Raw genomic sequence first — 12,773 nt, 5'->3', positions numbered from 1 at the left:
TATAGGGGTGCATGTGATGATCTTGTGGTGCACGGACATCTCAGACCAGCCTTGATTTCTTCAAACTAAAAGATATTTTTTACGTTGGCTGGACTGTGTCTCAGGACAATGGATAGGACACGATTTCCGTGTACTTTCTCTGTGAGAACAATATCATGAACAATACAGAAACCTTTGAATCAGTCTCCCTCGTGTAAAAGGCTTTCAATTATTCACACCGGTACAAACAACAGCGATACGGTGTGAATTCAGAAGCAGACACCCTGCCTGAGAGCGCAACACCAGAGGACTGGCCAAAATGCACATGTACAGCAGGTGCAGTAGCATTTTGTGTAACACTAATGAGGCTGTGTGCCCACGATGCGTTTTTTAAGCGTTTCCGCAGCGGCAATTCCGCTGCAGAAACGCTTAAGAAATGCTTGGTAGAAGGTCTGCCATGTTCCCCAATGATAATCCGCATGTGCTGTGCACATGCTGCGGAAATTTACGCTGCGGATTATCATTGCTGAAAAATCCGCAGCACTACCAATTATTTTGTGGAAGCGCTGCGTTTTTGCCGCCATTGACTTGCATTGGAACGCATGGATTACGCATCACTGCATATGTAGATGCGGAATCCATGCATTTCAATGTGCGGATGGTACCCGGGTCGGGAGAAGAGGAGACTCTCCTCCGGACCCGGGTACCATAGAACCTGTAAAAAAATAAAAATAAAATAAAAAATAAATATTATACTTACCTTCTGATGGCCCCCGGTCTCCTTGTCTCTGCTTGCCGGCAGCTCGCGGTAGACTAAAGGACCTGCGGTGACGTCATTTAATCATGTGATGGGTCACGCAACCGCTGAAGTCGGCAGGTCCTTTAGTCTACCGCAAGCTGCCGGCAAGCCAAGACAAGGACACAGGGGGCCATCAGAAGGTAAGTATATATTTACTAGATGGTGGCCCGATTCTAACGCATCGGGTATTCTAGAATACGTATGCGGCCGACGGGGCGCAATCAGCAGATAGGTGTTTAAATTTGGCGCCAAAATCGGTGATTGGTCGCAGGCGGCAGCCGCGAACCATGTTAGTGAGGACTGGAGAGCGTGTTTAAATTTGGCGCCATAATCGCTGATTGGTCGTGGCCGACAACCGCGACCAATCAGCAAAGCGGTGTTTAAATTTAGCGCCTATATCGCTGATTGGTCACGGCCGGCGGTCGAGACTAATCAGCAGAGCGGGGTTTAAATTTGGCGCCAATAATGCCGATTAGTCGCGGCCGGCAACCGCGACAAATCAGCAGAGCGGTGTTTAAATTTGGCGCCATTATCGCTGCTTGGTCGCGGCCGGCCACCGCGACCAATCAGCGTCGTATTAGTGAGGACCGGGGAGCGGCGCTGCCTGTGCGGGTACTTCCGCTGTGAGCAGCTGGGAGATGAGCGGCTGCTCACAGCGGAAGCATCCGGACAGGCGGCGCCGCTCCCCGGTCCTCCGTTCACACTTGCCGTCGGGAGATCAGCGGGCCAAGCCGCTGATCTCCCGACGTTAGCCGCATGGAGGTCAGCGGAGCCGCCGATCGGGGTAGTTCTGCTGCTAGCGCCGCTCATCTCCCGGCTGCATCGTCGCTGACCTCCGTGCGGCAGATGAGCCGCTAACGGCCGCCATCTTTTTTCTCAAATCCCGCGTCGCTGATTGGCCGCGGCCGGACCAATGAGCGACGCGGGATTTCCTGGACAGACAGCGGCCGGTCCAATGAGCGACGCGGGATTTCCTGGACAGACAGCGGCCGGACCAATGAGCGAAGCGGGATTTCCTGGACAGACAGCGGCCGGACCAATGAGCGACGCGGGATTTCCTGGACAGACAGACAGACAGACAAAGAAAATTATATATATAGATTTTTTATCATTCTTTCGGTCACACTATATACCGTATATTCCGGCGTATAAGACGACCTGGTGTATAAGACGACCCCCCTACTTTCCTGTTAAAATATAGAGTTTAGGATATATTCACCGTATAAGACTACCCCTTTTCCAACGCATACCAAACACCGGTAAAAATTAAAAAAAAACAGATTTGAATTTAACATGGTCCTTTTTTAATTTAAATTCTTATGACATGCAGGTATATAGCAGGAAAACTGTCACTCATAAACATATTAAAATAGGGGGGACCCCACGTCATTTTTTGGGGGGGTCCCCCATTCTAATAGCTAGTAAAGGCTAGGTATTCAGCTGGGGGCTGATATTAGTAGCCTGGGAAGCTCCGTGGGTATTACCCCCTTCCCAGACTTCAAACATCTGCCCCAGCCGTCTGCTTAACCTCCGCTAGAGACTATAATGATGGTGGATCCCACGCCAATTTTCTTTTTAAAAAATCCTTTATTTTAACACTAAATGACAATTGAGGGGTTAATAAAGATGCAGTCCCTAAATTATTATTAATTTTGTAATTAATTTTTCCCAAAAATGTTGACGTGGGCTTCGCCATATTTTTGTGTCCAGCCAGGTACAGCAGGCAGGAACGGGCTGCCCCCAACCACCAGCTGCCTATTTGTACCTGGCCGGACACAACAATATAGGGAAGCCCTTTTTTTTTTAATTATTTCATGAAATAATTTAAAAAAAAAAGACGTGGGGCTTCGCCCTATTTTTGTGTCCAGCCAGGTACAACTAGGCAGCTGGGGGCTGGAATCTGCAGCGCAGGGAGGCCCAAGCTTTCTGGCCCCCCCCCGCTGCAAATTGCAGTCCGCAGCCACCCCGGAAAGTGGCGCGTTCATAGAAGCGCCATCTTCTGGCGCTGTACCCAACTCATCCAGGGCCCTGGTGCGGTGGCTCACTGGGTAATAAAGGGGTTAGGGCCAGCTTGGCATTATCAGCTGGCCCTAAGCCCGAAATTCATGGGGTCACGCCAATATTAGACATGACCACCATGAATTTCTAGTAAAGTAATTAAAAAAAACACAAACACCCAGAATAAAGTCCTTTAATTGAAATAAAGACACAATTTTTTAATGTTCTAAATTAAACCATACTTACCATCACGCCCATTCCAGCTGAAGCCAACGATCTCCTGCAATAAAAGTAAAATAATAAAGCAACCTCATCCTTACCTTTCCATGGTTCCCAGGACCGGTCCAGCTCTGCTACATTCACATGACAGGCTGCACCGCAGCAGAACGCTGCCGTTCAGCTTGCCATGCGGCAGACACTGAGAAGCGCAGGCATGCTTGTGCTCCTCAGTGTCTGACTGTGACGGCATCCAGATGAGCCGAGATCATGTCCAATGAACTCGGCTCACCTCATGCACGTCACTGACAGCGTGGGAAAATTCTCCTGCTCCCCGCATGCGCAGTAGAAGTTTCCCACGCTGTCAGTGACGGACGTCCAGGAGGTGAGCTGAGTTCATTGTCGGCTCATCTGGATGCCGTCACAGCGAGACACTGAGGAGCGCAAGCATGCCTGCGCTTCTCAGTGTGTGCGGGATGACAGGCTGGATGGCGGCGTTCTGCTGCGGTCCAGCCTGTCATCTCGATGTAGCAGAGCTGAAGCTGTCCTGGGAACCATGGAAAGGTAAGGATGAGGTTGCTTTATTATTTTACTTTTATTGCAGGAGATCGTTGGCTTCAGCTGGAATGGGCGTGATGGTAAGTATGGTTTAATTTAGAACAATAAAGAATTGTGTGTTTATTTCAATTAAAGGACTTTATTCTGGGTGTTTGTGTTTTTTTTAACTTTTACTATGGGGTTAGTAATGGGGGTGTCTTATAGACGCCTCTCCATTACTAACCTGGGCTTGATGTCAGCTGGCATTATAAGCTGACATCAACCCCAGCCCTATTACCCCCTGCCACCGCACCAGGGCAGCGTGGAAGAGCGAGGCTAAGTGCCAGAATTGGCGCATCCTATGGATGTGCCATTTCTGGGGCGGCTGACGGCTGGTGTTTCTAGCCTGGGAGGGGGCCAATATTCATGGCTCCCTTCCTGGGCTATTAATATCAGCCCCCAGCTATCTGCCTAGCCTTTGCTAGCTATTAAATTAGGGGGGACCCCACGTCATTTTTTTTGGGGGGTCCCCCATTTTAATAGCTAGTAAAGGCTATGTATTCAGCTGGGGGCTGATATTAGTAGCCTGGGAAGCTCCGTGGGTATTACCCCCTTCCCAGGCTTCAAACATCTGCCCCAGCCGTCTGCTTAACCTCCGCTAGAGACTAAAATTAAGGGGAACCCCACGCCAATTTTTTTTTAAATAAATCCGTTATTTTAACACTAGATGACAAGTACAGTAACCAGCACTGTCACTGTACTTCATATATATGTGACTGACATGTTTCTATCTATCTAATCTATGTGTGATGCTCTATCTTTCTGTTATAAATTGTCGGGTACAGATGCTGAATTGCCGGCCGGCTTTTTTAAAGAGACGGTGCATGAAAACACTAATATTTGTTTTAATAAATCCTTTACACTAAATGACAAGTACAGTAAGCAACACTGTCACTGTACTTCATATATATGTGACTGACATGTTTCTATCTATCTAATCTATGTGTGATGCTCTATTCTTTCTATTCTAAATTGTCGGGTGCCGGCTTATGCCGCTGCTGAATTGCCGGCTTTTCATATATTGTCACAGAAGCGATGCGAACTTCCCAGCTCCGGACACAGCGCAGCGCTTCTGTGACAAGTGAAAGCTGTCAGCACAGAAGCCCTGCGCTGTGTCCGGAGCTGGGAATACGCAGCGATGTGTCCGTTTCAGCACAGAAGCGCTGACTGTCTGGACCTACCGCCGCCGTATTTTAACTCCCTCCACCTTATATTAACTCCGACATGGCAGGGATACGGCCACGGCAGCTTATTAACACCCCCAGAGTATCCCCGCATGTCAATTTCTGAAAGTTCAAAAGCATTACCGGCGTATAAGACGACCCCAGACTAGACAGAAGATTTTTCAGTCTTCAAAAGTCGTCTTATACGCCGGAATATACGGTAAATCCATGCTGGTTGCATGTATTTATATAGTGTGACCAAGTTGTCAAGCACTTTCCAAGTGATGCTAAAATCGCTTGGAAAGCGCTTGACAACCCGCATGCGGAAATGCATGGGAAGAACGCTTCACATCCGCATGTCCCTGGCAGGAAAAACGCATGTACAATCCGCATGCGTTTTTTTCTGCCAGGGAAATGCAGAAACGCTCAGGAAAAAATCTGGAGCATTTCTGCATCGTGGGCACTTAGCCTTATACTTGTGCCCGTTGTCAGGAGGCAGTAATCAGCTATGGCTGCTGGTGGTGGTCTGAGCAAATCTAAATATTAATCACAGCAATGAGCATGTGATGTGCAACTGGACTTGTCCGTTCCTGTCTCATGGTTATACCTGGGCCTGGCTAACATGCGTGATGACAATCACCATTCCCCTGACTATCACCTATTTGATAAATCTACCAAATAATGCTGTTGCACAGGAGCCAGAAGAAACACATCACCATATACCCACACCGACTTGTGAATTCAGCTGGACAGAGGGCGTGGTGCTGGCAATACTGAATTCAATACTACAGAAATACATCGGCACAGTACAATCCAGCAAAAGAAGATGAGTCTGCAATGATTGCTGCATGTCACGGCCTGACGCCGCCCCCTCCTGCCCATCATGGTATAGGGGACAGGGCAGTACAGTACTATTTCATTTGCTTCCCACTGCAGAGAACAAACTTCAGGGTCCAGATGTGAAACATGGTAAGAACCCTGGGTAAAGCAGTGACTAATCTGCCATGTTGCCATGTATCTGCTCTTTGTATGTCCTGCTCACCATGCCCATCTTCATATCCTCCTTTTCACAGTACTGCAGCTATGGAAGCAGAAAATCACTTAAATCAACTGTACCGTCCCCAGAGGAAATTCAGCTGTGTGATGCTGCGTGAAAATGTAAAATGATCCATCCGCTCCACAATGAATCTCAATAGTGATGTCTGAAAGGGAATGAATGGTGTAAAGCGAGGATCAGAACTGCTGCAAAACACCGAAGAGCCATTGTGATGTAATTGCCTCAATATAGATGAAAAAAAAAAAGTGAAATGGCCAGCTCCGCAGGGGGCATATAGATATATTCATCCCATCATAAGATGCCAAATCACACACAGCAGCGAGGTATATTATATACAGAACGTGTACAACACTGTCTCCGAAGGAACTGGTCAAGTATACAGCCGGTATACTGGAAGATACACAGGTTACTAGCTAACGATGATGACCTCATATCAGGGGTTATTTACCACGTGCACTGTGTTCTCCAGGGGTCCGTGTCCCATTGTCACCATTACCATCATATAAAACAAACGTGGAATCACTTCACCCATTGCTGGTGGCTGTCGTCCTCTGTGATTGAAACCCCAATGGATCAGAAGAACACATGAGTATTGTCCAAGGAGATCACAGATTAATTGCTTCCACCCTCCCCGAAATACTGATCCCACAATCCTGTACTCAATGCAGCCATGAAGATCACTTGAATCCACAGCCCCAGTACCTACAGCCTGTACACCCGTGATATTACATCCCAGTATATGCAAAAGAGGAATGAGCGCACCCCCCGAACCAGTAATGTCCTATGTAACATGATTTACAGGAGACCAGTACACAATTCTGTGATGAGCAGGTTACCAGAGACGTCATATAAAATACAAGATGTTTCTATCGCCCCCGGCCATAACATTTCCTCCCAGAGGCTCAGAGCAATAAAGTGCTGGAAACAAGTACAGAGATGAATTCAGCAGGAGAGCTGCAGTCCACATATCCTCACACCAGACGAGTGCTCGGCCCACCAAACCATCAACACCAATCAGCGTCCGGATCACATCAGAGACGCCATTTTGGGCTGGATGCTAGTGATCAGCAGGGAGTGATCTGACCACTGGGGCATCAGGGAGGACTATCACCTACCCATCATCCTGTACACTACAGGAAATCAGAGAAGACCAGAAGTCATCTTGGGCGGGGGGGCGGGGATTCCTAACTGCTGGGTTCTTAGGCCACGTTCACACTATCAGAACTTGGTGCACTTTTTACCTCAGTATTTGCAAGCCAAAACCAGGAGTGGAACAATCAGAGGAAAAGTATAATAGGAACACGTCACCACTTCTACATTTATCACCCACTCCTGGTTTTGGCTTACAAATACTGAGGTAAAATACTGACCAAACACTCAATGTGTGCACGTGACCTTGTAGTGTAGGAGGAGGACAGATAATATGTACAGTACCAAGCACACATAGACAAGAACAAGGGAGCGAGCAAGCAGCAACACATCCCTGGAGGATGGGTATCAGGAGGCTCACACCAGGAAGATGTGCTTCCAACACACCGGAGTTTAGGTCTCATAAGCAATACAGTCACTGTTATGAGCCTTTTATCTTTTCATCCCTGGCAGCTAAACATTGGGCCATGATCGGTGCGATAGTTACTACCAGCTGATCAGCATCCCGGGTAAAAGGTCTTTAGTCTGAGTGATCAACAATAAGACTCCAGCATACTGCCAATCAGAGCACTGCTGTCCACTAGTAGCATTATTTATAATATATCAGCAGCCCCGCCTATAACGCTCCAGTACTGATATAACCTCCAGACATTACACCATATGTAACTGATATCAGCCACTCCTGTGAACTATGGGGGGAACTCACCCTTTAAAAATATGACGACTGGTGACTATAGAAGAGGAGCAGAACGAGGCCGGCAGGTGAAGGGTTAAGCTGGGAGTTTAACCTTTTTCTGGCTAGCAGCAATGCTTTCTCCATGTAAAATGTGTGTCCCGGGGCGATGAGCGCTGCTCTGGACTCAGCAGGGCCAGAACATGGAATGAGGCAGCTGGAAGGAAGAGGCATGTTCAAACCAATGTGCACAGCTATGCAAACAATGCCATGACAAAGAGGCAAGAGGGTGAGTCAGCCGCCGTCAGCACATCCTCACCAAACGCCAGACAAGGGGAGCACGACAACAGCAGCTCTGTGTACCTCACAGCATACCCCACCAATTGCACCACATACAGAGAGAAGCAGCGCCTACTGAGGAAGGCTGTGCCTCACACCTCAAAGGTTCCAGGTAACTAAATGAGATTAAAACTTTTCTTTTCTAGTTCTGTTGGTATAACTTTTTACATGTGGATACAGGTGGCCATGGGTGGTACACTTGGATACAGTAATTATTGATGGAATCAGCTGGATAGATTTGGATCCAGGTGGTCATATACATGTGGCTATAGATGAATGGATACAGGGCGCCCGAAAAGCGCAGGTCATCTCTTCCCACAATGCACCGGCCTGAAGTCGGCGACTCATACTGATGATCAAAGTGCAGGTTACATATTGTGGGGTCTCCCAACAACCTGACCAATACCAAGTTCTACAGCCACAGTCCCCACATAACAGAAGATCAATAGGAGCCCCAAGATCCAATGAAATTGTTCAGAACAGGTGAAGGGCCCCTACACCCAGCAAACACCCCAGGTCTGAGAGAAGATCACAAACTGGGACCCAAATGGCTGAAACTAAAACACAAAAATACTAAGATGATACTGCGAAGAGCATGTGACCAGAAAGAGAGGGGTTATGGGGGGCTACAGTAGGGTAGTATGTAGAGATGGTGACAGGAGGTTGGTATATTGGGGGAGGGCAGTATATAGGGGAGATGGTGACAGGAGGTCGGTATATTGGGGGGAGGGCGGTATATAGAGGAGAGGGTGGTATAGAGAGGAGATAGTGACAGGAGGTCAGTATATTGGGGGAGGGCGGTATATAGGGGAGATGGTGACAGGAGGTCGGTATATTGGGGGGGAGGGCAGTATATAGAGGAGATGGCGGTATATAGGGGAGATGGTGACAGGAGGTCGGTATATTGGGGGGAGGGCAGTATATAGAGGAGATGGTGGTATATAGGGGAGATGGTGACAGGAGGTCGGTATATTGGGGGGAGGGCGGTATATAGAGGAGATGGTGACAGGAGGTCGGTATATTGGGGGGAGGGCGGTATATAGAGGAGATGGTGACAGGAGGTCGGTATATTGGGGGGAGGGCGGTATATAGAGGAGATGGTGACAGGAGGTCGGTATATTGGGGGGAGGGCGGTATATAGAGGAGATGGTGACAGGAGGTCGGTATATTGGGGGGAGGGCGGTATATAGAGGAGATGGTGACAGGAGGTCGGTATATTGGGGGGAGGGCGGTATATAGAGGAGATGGTGACAGGAGGTCAGTATATTGGGGGGAGGGCGGTATATAGAGGAGATGGTGACAGGAGGTCGGTATATTGGGGGGAGGGCGGTATATAGAGGAGATGGTGACAGGAGGTCGGTATATTGGGGGGAGGGCAGTATAGAGAGGAGATGGTGGTATATAGAGGAGATGGTGACAGGAGGTCGGTATATTGGGGGGAGGGCGGTATAGAGAGGAGATGGTGGTACATAGAGGAGATGGTGACAGGAGGTCGGTATATTGGGGGGAGGGCGGTATAGAGAGGAGATGGTGGTACATAGAGGAGATGGTGACAGGAGCTCGGTATATTGGGGGGAGGGTGGTATATAGAGGAGATGGTGACAGGAGGTCGGTATATTGGGGGGAGGGCAGTATATAGAGGAGATGGTGACAGGAGGTTGGTATATTGGGGGAGGGCAGTATACAGAGGAGATGGTGACAGGAGGTCGGTATATAGAGGAGATGGAGGTATATAGAGGAGATGGTGACAGGAGGTCGGTATATTGAGGGGAGGGCAGGATATAGAGGAGATGGTGACAGGAGGTCGGTATATTGGGGGAGTGCGGTATATAGAGGAGATGGTGACAGGAGGTCGGTATATTGGGGGGAGGGCAGTATACAGAGGAGATGGCGGTATATAGAGGAGATGGTGACAGGAGGTCGGTATATTGGGGGGAGGGCGGTATAGAGAGGAGATGGTGGTACATAGAGGAGATGGTGACAGGAGGTCGGTATATTGGGGGGAGGGCGGTATAGAGAGGAGATGGTGGTACATAGAGGAGATGGTGACAGGAGCTCGGTATATTGGGGGGAGGGTGGTATATAGAGGAGATGGTGACAGGAGGTCGGTATATTGGGGGGAGGGCAGTATATAGAGGAGATGGTGACAGGAGGTTGGTATATTGGGGGAGGGCAGTATACAGAGGAGATGGTGACAGGAGGTCGGTATATAGAGGAGATGGAGGTATATAGAGGAGATGGTGACAGGAGGTCGGTATATTGGGGGGAGGGCAGGATATAGAGGAGATGGTGACAGGAGGTCGGTATATTGGGGGAGTGCGGTATATAGAGGAGATGGTGACAGGAGGTTGGTATATTGGGGGGAGGGCAGTATACAGAGGAGATGGTGACAGGAGGTCGGTATATAGAGGAAATGGAGGTATATAGAGGAGATGGTGACAGGAGGTCGGTATATTGGGGGGAGGGCAGTATAGAGAGGAGATGGTGGTATATAGAGGAGATGGTGAAGGAGGTCGGTATATTGGGGGGAGGGCGGTATAGAGAGGAGATGGTGGTACATAGAGGAGATGGTGACAGGAGGTCGGTATATTGGGGGGAGGGCGGTATATAGAGGAGATGGTGACAGGAGGTCGGTATATTGGGGGGAGGGTGGTATATAGGGGAGATGGTGACAGGAGGTCGGTATATTGGGGGGAGGGCAGTATATAGGGGAGATGGTGACAGAAGGTCGGTATATTGGGGGGAGGGCAGTATATAGGGGAGATGGTGACAGGAGGTCGGTATATTGGGGGAAGGGCGGTATATAGAGGAGATGGTGACAGGAGGTCGGTATATTGGGGGGAGGGCAGTATATAGAGGAGATGGTGACAGGAGGTCGGTATATTGGGGGGAGGGCGGTATATAGAGGAGATGGTGACAGGAGGTCGGTATATTGGGGGGAGGGCGGTATATAGAGGAGATGGTGACAGGAGGTCGGTATATTGGGGGGAGGGCGGTATATAGAGGAGATGGTGACAGGAGGTCGGTATATTGGGGGGAGGGCGGTATATAGAGGAGATGGTGACAGGAGGTCGGTATATTGGGGGGAGGGCGGTATATAGAGGAGATGGTGACAGGAGGTCGGTATATTGGGGGGAGGGCGGTATATAGAGGAGATGGTGACAGGAGGTCGGTATATTGGGGGGAGGGCGGTATATAGAGGAGATGGTGACAGGAGGTCGGTATATTGGGGGAGGGCAGTATACAGAGGAGATGGCGGTATATAGGGGAGATGGTGACAGGAGGTCGGTATATTGGGGGAAGGGCCACAATCATCACTTACCTGGCCCCGGCTTCCCCGGTAGGTCCACGGTACCGGATCCCCGGTAAGTACGCGGTACCGGTCAGCGCTACTTGGTATCCTCCGGTATAATCACGGTACAGGCCCCGGTCACGGCTCCAGGGAGCCCTTCGGTAGGTCCACGGTACAGGCCCGGTCAGCGCTCCTCGGTGTCCCCCGGTATGTAGACGGTACCGGCCCCGGTCACGGCTCCCCGGTGTCCGCACATCCCGGCCGTGTCCACAGTGACTGGAGGGGGCGGAGTCTCTCGTTGTTCCGCCCGCGGCGCTGTTTGTACAGAACCCGAATCATCCCGCCTCCTCTGTGAGGAGAAAGTGCAGAGCGCGCGACACAGAAATAACAGAGACCGGAGCCGGCGGATATCAGAAAGGAAATAGACCGGAGCCGGGAGATATCTGACAGGTAATATACCGGAGCAGGGAGATATCTGACAGGAAAGAGACCGGAGCAGGGAGATATCTGACAGAAAAGAGAAAGAGACTAGAGCCGGAGATATCTGACAGGAAAGAGGTGAGAGAGACTAGAGCCGGGATATCTGACAGGAAAGAGGTGAAAGAGACTAGAGCCGGGATATCTGACAGGAAAGAGAAAGAGACTAGAGCCGGGATATCTGACAGGAAAGAGAAAGAGACTAGAGCCGGAGATATCTGACAGGAAAGAGAAAGAGACTAGAGCCGGGATATCTGACAGGAAAGAGGTGAGAGAGACTAGAGCCGGGATATCTGACAGGAAAGAGAAAGAGACTAGAGCCGGGATATCTGACAGGAAAGAGAAAGAGACTAGAGCCGGAGATATCTGACAGGAAAGAGAAAGAGACTAGAGCCGGGATATCTGACAGGAAAGAGAAAGAGACTAGAGCCGGAGATATCTGACAGGAAAGAGGTGAGAGAGACTAGAGCCGGAGATATCTGACAGGAAAGAGAAAGAGACTAGAGCCGGGATATCTGACAGGAAAGAGGTGAGAGAGACTAGAGCCGGGATATCTGACAGGAAAGAGAAAGAGACTAGAGCCGGGATATCTGACAGGAAAGAGAAAGAGACTAGAGCCGGAGATATCTGACAGGAAAGAGAAAGAGACTAGAGCCGGGATATCTGACAGGAAAGAGAAAGAGACTAGAGCCGGAGATATCTGACAGGAAAGAGGTGAGAGAGACTAGAGCCGGGATATCTGACAGGAAAGAGGTGAAAGAGACTAGAGCCGGGATATCTGACAAGAAAGAGACTAGAGCCGGAGATATCTGACAGAAAAGAGAAAGAGACTAGAGCCGGGATATCTGACAGAAAAGAGAAAGAGACTAGAGCCGGGATATCTGACAGGAAAGAGGTGAGAGAGACTAGAGCCGGGATATCTGACAGGAAAGAGAAAGAGACTAGAGCCGGGATATCTGACAGGAAAGAGGTGAGAGAGACTAGAGCCGGAGATATCTGACAGGAAAGAGAAAGAGACTAGAGCCGGGATATCT

The 12,773-nt window shown here is 49.6% G+C and overlaps 1 protein-coding gene across 3 annotated transcripts in view; it reads right to left on the bottom strand.

Annotated features, from left to right (window-relative positions):
• DAB2IP (DAB2 interacting protein) overlaps positions 1 to 12,773 on the bottom strand; it is a 221,494-nt gene that overhangs the window by 95,769 nt on the left and 112,952 nt on the right. Inside the window, exon 1 of one of the 3 annotated variants that reach the window (XM_073640829.1) lies at positions 11,293 to 11,423. The exons of 1 other annotated variant lie outside the window; for it this stretch is intronic. The gene's annotated coding sequence lies outside the window, so the exon portion shown is untranslated. Of the gene's footprint in view, positions 1 to 7,664; positions 7,846 to 11,292; positions 11,424 to 12,773 lie in introns of those variants that run through there. One more of the 3 variants, XM_073640830.1, reaches the window with a different exon arrangement.

This window comes from Phyllobates terribilis, unplaced genomic scaffold (assembly GCF_046119375.1).
Source record: "Phyllobates terribilis strain yellow unplaced genomic scaffold, ASM4611937v1 Scaffold_7__3_contigs__length_470593459, whole genome shotgun sequence".
NCBI classification, from domain to species: domain Eukaryota; kingdom Metazoa; phylum Chordata; class Amphibia; order Anura; family Dendrobatidae; genus Phyllobates; species Phyllobates terribilis.
This window is presented reverse-complemented; position numbering and strand designations above follow the sequence as displayed.